Source organism: Cannabis sativa, chromosome 7 (genome assembly GCF_029168945.1).
Source record: "Cannabis sativa cultivar Pink pepper isolate KNU-18-1 chromosome 7, ASM2916894v1, whole genome shotgun sequence".
NCBI lineage: Eukaryota > Viridiplantae > Streptophyta > Magnoliopsida > Rosales > Cannabaceae > Cannabis > Cannabis sativa.
Genome location: NC_083607.1, coordinates 30,123,499 through 30,131,760, shown reverse-complemented (window position 1 = coordinate 30,131,760; position 8,262 = coordinate 30,123,499).

The following is an 8,262-nucleotide window of genomic DNA, read 5'->3' as shown; positions in this document are numbered from 1 at the left end:
TCTTTACAACCTTTAGGGGTGGATCATAATCTCTATATACTTAGGGGTGGAGGTTATCCATAGTACCCTATATGTATATTCTTAGGGGTGGAGGAGTCCATTCCAAAATTCCCTATGAAACACATATCTTGTTTAAACATAGAAGTAATATAATGAGTCAGCTATTGTCAATATAAATTCTTGATCTTGATTGTATGTTCCATTTCGATTTTACTGTTGTAAGTAAAAGTTTGATACCTGTGAAAGTTCTTTGTTAAAGTTTCACACTACCTTAATTGAGTGGGAGAATTTTTAAAGTTCTATACCCATCTTCATTAGGTTGATAATTGTGATAGGTACTTAAGAACACTACTGAAAAGCAAATCTAACCATTCACATGGATAGGAATAGCTTATCAGAATTATGAGAATAAGATAAAGAACTCTAGTTCAGTCCATTCGAATGACTTGAACCAAGAATTCTTAATCCTCATAAAATTTGTTGGTATCTCAATTTTGATTACTTTATCTCTGGCATGTATTTGTCACTTCAAATACTAGTCTGCTATGTTGATGACTTAGTCTAAACTTAAAGTTTCAGACTAACGCAAAAGTCACAACTAGGTAACTCTCTAAACAATCAGAGGTTAAAAGTATTATTTAACCAGACATCTGCTATTGAGTGGGAGCTATCTGAGATGTAATCAAATAGGGAACATTAGAAGATATTCAAGAAGGATTTATGAAAGTGATCTATATGTCAGATATTAAGGACCTGTGTATCAGTTGTCTTTGTATCTCACCATCTAATTTCGAAATTCTATAAGATGGTGCTTACTTTGGGGGTGGAGGAATTATTGTATAATAATTCAAGCTCTACCAGAGAAGAACTATAACTTGGTCTATTCGAAAATACCAGAAAGTTATATCACTGAAGAAAAGTCTACACTGTATTATCTCAATTACATATTTTAAAAATATGAGAGATATGTCTTCTGTTAGTTCAGATCTACTTTTAAAACAGTAAAGATTTCAGTATCCCTTGATAAGTAAAGCATATATTAAAGGATGTTTCATAAGAGTATTTATGAACTAGTTTCCAGAAGTTTGGGTGGATTCAAATATACTACACTTGATCTGAAGATCAAGACATCAGATTGACCTATTTGCACAGTTTGTTTTATATTAGTGCAAGTGGGAGTTTGTTGGGTTTTATGCCCTAAATAAAACTCTTTACAATCTGATTAGTTATCAATATACGAAATTTGAAGTGATTGATGTTTGCATGAATTTTACATGCTAATGGTTTAATATGTTTAACATGTTTAATATGTTTATTACATTCATACACACAAAATCAGTTAAATCCAGATCATATGTTTATTCACAATTACAGTATCGTCAACACAGTGGAATGTGATTGTGATCATATGAATCAAAAGTTTTGGTCCCTGTTTCATCAGTGTTATTGGATTTACACTAATGTGATAATCAGCGATGATGTGTACTTACACTTGGAGTAAGTGTTATGTTCTTTCCAGGGCATTAGTAAAGTATGCTAGTTTCGAATGTATGGAGTATACATTGGATTGGACCGATATTGCAACTAAGTTAAGATATTACAAACTTACCGTTATACATATCTTTCCAAGTCAATATCAGTTGTTGATCTTAAGATTAAAAAGAATCTAAATCCTGATATGCTTGGGCTCAACTCAGGAGTGCTATTCATGTTCTTTGATTTATTAGTTAAGCCTACTTTTGGGTCAGGGTGATACGTATATTTTGGGAACATGATAGTATGATTGAGTGGGAGTGCTGAACATAAATATGGAATCTATAGCTTCTACTAGTGTATAGAAGTTAAGTGATGATTCCCTTCGAGCTTAGCAAATAGAAGTAAATGGATGAGCTCTTGTTTAATTGACTAATCATTAGATCACTAAACACCATTTACAGGTAGCTAAGTGTTTTAAGGGGCAAAATACATTGAGGGGTGAGAACGGTAAAGAAATCCCATCTCGATGTAAATCATCTATATAGAGGATCTTTAAATCACAATAAGATTATAACAATGGTTAAATGAGATAGTATATTGGTATCGTGAAACATACAATATGCTCTATATAAGTCTGAGAGTGCAATTCTAAGTTCTAAGAGTGGATTCAACGAAGAATTAATAAGTAGGAATTTACTTGGTAAATTTGGTTCACTTATTGGAAGCTCAGCATATAGATCCATGGTCCCCATTCTAGTTGAGAACATTCTGCTTGTAAGACTCATTAATTGATTCGTGATTGATCAATTATAATTCTAAAGTTAGACTATGTCTAATTTTATGAATTTTCACTAAGCAGGGGTGAAATTGTAAGGAAAAGAGTTTTCTAGGTTTATTTATTTATTAATAGACTTTATATGTCTAATTAATAATTAAATTAAATGAAAATATTATTTAATAATGTATTTTAGTTATTAAATAATTAGTTTAGGCATTTAAAAGGTTAGAATTGGAAAATTGGCGTTTTTGAGAAAATAGAGATAAAATTTGATAAAATTACAAAATTAAGTGAGGCCCAATAACACCATATGGCCGGCCACTTAAAAGGCTTTTTCAAATTAATATTTTCATTATTTTAATGCCAAATAAATCCTAACCTAAACCTAGTAGTTGCCTATAAATAGAAAGTGATGGCTCACTCTCATAACATGCTTTCATTAGCTTTCTGACAGAATTTTCTCTCTTCAGAAAAACTGAGCCTTCCCTCACTTTCTACCTTGGCCGAAATACCTCTCTCTCTTTTCCCTTCATCTTTTTCGTGACCCTAGTGAAAGAGTAAGTGCCCACACACAGCAAGCAGTAACTCAATCATAGATTGGAAGACTGTGAAGGATCAAAACTTGAAGAAGAAGGACATTCGGGCTCAGATCTTGATTATACTCTGCTACAGAAAGGAATCAAGGGTTAGAGATCTGAGTGGAAGGAGACATTTATTCCGCTGCATCAATGTAAGGTTTTCTTAACTTTATATGTGTTTATTTTATCGTTTTAGAAAGTTCTTATTTAGGATGTTAATAAACATACTTGTGAGTAGATCTAAGATCCTGGTAAAATAATTCCCAATAGTCGAACCTCTATAAAATCTCGTGTCTTATTTACTTTTCTATTCTTATTGTGTAACACATGGCAAGCATTAGTAATAAATATGACTTTTCTGTCGGTTGGCTAAATCTGAGGTCAACAGTTTGGTGCTTTCTTTGAGAGCAAGTTCTCAATTTATCTTATCAAACACCATGGTTAACACAAGGAGAACTCCGACTACAACTTCTGCCTTATTGGGTCTTCCTCAAGACCCTATGATTGCAGATCCTAATGTCCGTATTCTAGTCACAACTAGAATCTCCACGAATTAGACGAATGTGGCCAACCCTATCATCTCAACAGGCACCACAAACCTGACCACCACGATTGGTCAGGTGGACACTACCAACCCTGTTCGTCTTAATGGCAAACCTTTACATTCTAGGGAGGATCCTCCACTGGTGTCTCCTACTAAAAGAATGGCCAACATGGAGCAACCTTCGAGTCCCATGACTAGATTTGGTCCCCAGTATTATGCAGGAGAGACAGGGCCAAGAATTGGTGAGCAAACCATTGGAGAACCTTATATAGACTTGGGAGAAGATCTCGAGTTAGCCAAAGTTAGAGAGGTCGTCTGTCAAGTCAGCGAAACAAAAGAACCAAGCGCTGTTGGTTGCTATGCATTTGCACAACAGAGATGCAAATTTCTTAGATGGATGGATGGCCAAGAGTACATCCTCCCATCTCATCAGGCAGAAGTAGATCACCATAACAAAGAAGCTAGTGATCTGGTAAGGCAGTTCAATGAAAGAACTGCCAGAGGAGGTCAGGATCTCATCAGAGATCCTCTCCAAGGGAGACTAATTGACAGATCAAGGAGAGACTATAGATAAATTGTCCAACCAAGTTTCTCTAGAACTAGGAAAAACCTTCCCCAACCCGAAGGAGGACAAGCCTTACCACGAAGATTTGGTGGCGAGAATAGCAAGACTCTAGAAACCATTGGTCTGGGGTGTCAACTAGGGATCTCTGGCACAATAGTACCCCTACTTGGCAAACCTTTGGCCAACCAGCACCTTAGTGGTGCACCTCTGGCTGGCCAACAGGGTGAACTCCCTTCCCAGAGCTTCCAGGAGGAAGTAACCCAAAGGCCAATCTTTAACTTGCTAGGCTCAAGAATGGGTGGAAACACCTAAGATAACAACAAATTGAGAAGTAAGACCAATCACTTCAAATACTGAGATTCATCTAACTCCAGTAATTAGTGTGGTCTACACCATGTCAACGCACAGGCTCCACCATCCTGTCAAGTAAGAATGGGCGGCCAGGCCCTGCCTAGCATAGGGCTGGTCAACCATGAACAACTCCCAAGCTCAGGGATGGGTGGCCTTGAACATACCCTTTCCCAGGGTATGGTTGACCAGGCTCTAGCCAATCTAGGGTTGCAGCTCAATAAACCAAGCCCCTATAGCAATAGATCCTTCTGTGCAAGCACAGTTGAGACATGCTCAAGGGCTTGGCTAGCCCAAAACCATAAAACCTTGATCTAGATAGGTCAAGGGATTCACCTTTCTCAGCATACATCAATGCCTTGCATGTGCCTAAATTCAAGATGCCAACTTGGATGATGTACACAGAGAAAGAAGATCTCATAGTACACCTAAAATACTTTGAGATCCAAACATATCTCCAACAAATATCTGGAGATGTCCGATGCCAAATCATTCCAGCAACTCTGGCTGAAATAGCCCAAAAATGGTACTTCAAGCTGGCCCTAAGAAGATTCAATTCTTGGGAGGAATTCTCCGGAGAGTTTTATATTCAATTCTTTGCGTCAATATAAATACCTTCACAACTGAAGGATCTTGTTGAAATAAAGCAAAGACAAGATGAACATTTGAAAGACTACATTCAAAGGTTCATGGCTGATGCCATCAAGGTCAAAGGCCTAATAGAAGAAGGCTGATATACGACCATACTCAGAGGCATTTTACCACTGAGTGACTTTTGGAAAGATATCAGAAGGATCTCAACAAGCAATATGAAGGAGTTCCTTGAGCGAGTTGATGGCTTCATAAAGTTGGAAGAAGCTGTCTACAAGCCCAACAAGAGGCCAATTTAATGCCGAACAGACACAGGGCATCATAGTTCCCCGAGTACTGTCTAACGTGCTGGCCAGTGCAGACAATCTCTGCCAATTCTCCAACAATGAGAATATTGGAGGCAAGTGCAACAACGATGGCGCTGACCAAAACAATGGAAAAAAAGGGAAATTCAACGATTACCTTATGCCATGAAGCCTATGGGAGAAGGAGGAGAAGTGGGTATGCTTCACTCTCTTACAAAAACTCCCAAAGCAATGCATGCCTACCGGCCATGGTGACATGTGTCACCAAAACCTGAAAATGCCTGGCTAACCACTCAAGAGAATCATTGAGGCTCGGCCAATATAAGGCCACCTGTCAACCAAAAATGGCCATAAAAGGCCAACCTCTCGCTAGCCTCATGGTTAAATATAAAAGCTATCTCCCCAAATCTCTCAAGATTCAGGAGAAAAGCAAGAGCTAGAGAAGAAGCAAGAATAAGAGCAAGACAACTCAACCTAGAAGGTGCGGTGGCCACCTACCCGATACAAGCATGGCACTTAGAACACCTAGGGGCAATGGCTGCACAGGCAACAAAGGTCAATTTCAAAGCTTCCAATAGCAAAGCTGAATATGAAGCTCTGATTGCTGGGCTCATGCTAGCACACGAAGCGCGGGTTGAATACCTAAACATATATCCATAACTCTCAACTAGTCGTAGGTTATGTCCTAGGTGAATATACAGCTTAATGCAGAAAGAAGATGGCCTATTTGAGCTAATATCAACCCTTGTTAAGTCAGATTAAAGGTTGTACTAAAAGGAAAGTCCCCAAAGACAACGCAAGGACCGACACACTTGCTCGACTAGCCAGCCACGCCTTGACAACCAAGGCTAACTTGGTACCCGCTCAGTTCTTCAAAGAACTAAGCATCCTTATTTCAAAAGAAATGGACATGCTAGATAACCAACATGGATACACCTATAGCAACATAGCTCTTAACAAAAACCTTGCCAGAAAGCAGAGGTAAGGGGGATAGCTGTTGGGTATCCAATTCTGAATAAGATAATGCACATATTTGGTATCCCAATACCACCTCAATGGCAATCATCTGGGGGCAAAGCCAACCAAATGTAGAAGGGATCAAAATGCATCATCGACCTGGCCTCCAAAAGGTTGGCCAACCTGGCTAACCTCTACCTCTATAGGATGGTCGGCCATGGCATCATCTAAATGGCCAGGCAAGGTTCCAACGTGGCTGGCCACCTGGTCTGTACCCTGGATGGCCCAATCTGCCAACAGTTTGCTCTCATACTTTTGGTCTACTGTGACCAAGAAGTAAACCACATCTTACTAGCACAATCCCTTGTCAAAAGGGAAAAAAGAGGAGACCAAGCCAACTTAAAGCGGCATGTCTGCCATCAAAAAGTTGCCAGGCACTTTGAACAAATGAGTCAAAAAGAGAAAATTCTTCGTAAGAGGCTTAGTAATATAAAGAATATTCCTTAACAACAAAGATCCTATAGCAAGCATGTTCAGATAAAACTAAAAAGGTCTGCACCAAGATACAAGATAACAATAAAGGTGCATACAAGCCTGGCGAGTACAAGAAGAACTTGGAGTTGGCTCTTCTACCAAAATACAGGAATGGAGAACAGCTCGGTAAGTGCTCTCACTAGCCAACTTGTATGGTGGTTCCTCTAACATTTCACTGTGTAGGAATTCACAAAAAGCTAGTACCCATCACTCTTCAGCGATGGCCTCCCATCACTCTTTAGTGATGGCCTTTGCACGGTAAGCCCTACAGAGGTAACAAAATATAAAAGAACCAGTACCCATTACTTTTCAACATGGCCTCCCGTCGCTCTTTAGTAATGGCTCTACTTGAAATCTCAGGTAGGGGTAGCCAAAATGTGATTTCAAAAGCGAACATTAAGTTGTAAGTTTTTGTTACGTGTAAGATCAATTGTGTCTAAACAACTTGCTAACAAAGATAACTTCGTAAAGTTATTCTTTTTCAGTTCCACATGCGTACACCCGGTATCACTCCCAAGAAAATTCCCAAGCAAGGTCTATAAAACTTGGTAAATTGCAAGTGACCAAGAGACTGTAAGTCTATGCACTCACTTGGGGGGCACCCACACTGTACAATGCATCGAACTAGCACAAAGAAGTTATGCAGAGAAATTTTAATGCTTAGTATAAGCTACTAAACCTGCCTCTAGGTCAAGTGCATACATACTTTAGCTTAGCATAAAGAAAAGTAAATTTGGATACTTACATGAAAAGACACTAAGAAGACAGCTAGGACAGTCATATGTCCATAGTAAAAGGCTTTAAGGCTAAACAATAGTAGTGTTAAAAAATAGAGTGCCTATAGGCCAAAAGCAATAACCTGAAAGCCTCAAGGCCAAATATGAGTAAAAAATCAATTCAAATGCATAAGGTTATGGCCCCGTAAAAACCGTACAGCTAGAGAAGAGCCAGGCAGAGTTCCTATAGGAACCACGTACCAGGCTAAATCTCTAAGGCAAGGTAGAGTTCCTAGTAGGTTCCAAGCCAAAAGGCAGAGTTCCTTGCTGGTTCCAAGCCATAGATAAGACTTTGGGCAACCATACCCAAGGGTACTTGTCAGATAATGTCATTGTACAAGGGTAGGTATCAACAAAGTACAATCTTAAGTGTAACAACTTGGACAAATGTTGAGTCTTAAGTTGTGCATTCTACTATAGTAGACTCACGATTAAGTTTCATACAGACTTTCTAAGAGAACCAAGTATGCGACTAAGGCTGTATATGCATATAAGGCCATGAAACAAGATTTTTGCCGAGGTCAAAAGAGGACAGAATACTAGCCACTCGCTATGAACCAAGGCCTGGGTCAGCCAAGGTTCCCAAGCTTTGAGAGGGTCGTCCAGGATCCTATGACTAAGCCAAGAACCAGCTAGGGTCACCAAACCTAGGCATGAACTAGCTAGCCTCCTAGGGTGAAACAAAGTTGGCCAACTACCATGATTTAATCTTATGGCGGGCCAGGTCTCAAACAAGACCCCTAAGGCCGACCAAGGTTAGTTTTGAATCAAAATATGTGTTTTTTCAATACTCGAGAGTGTTCTTCATGA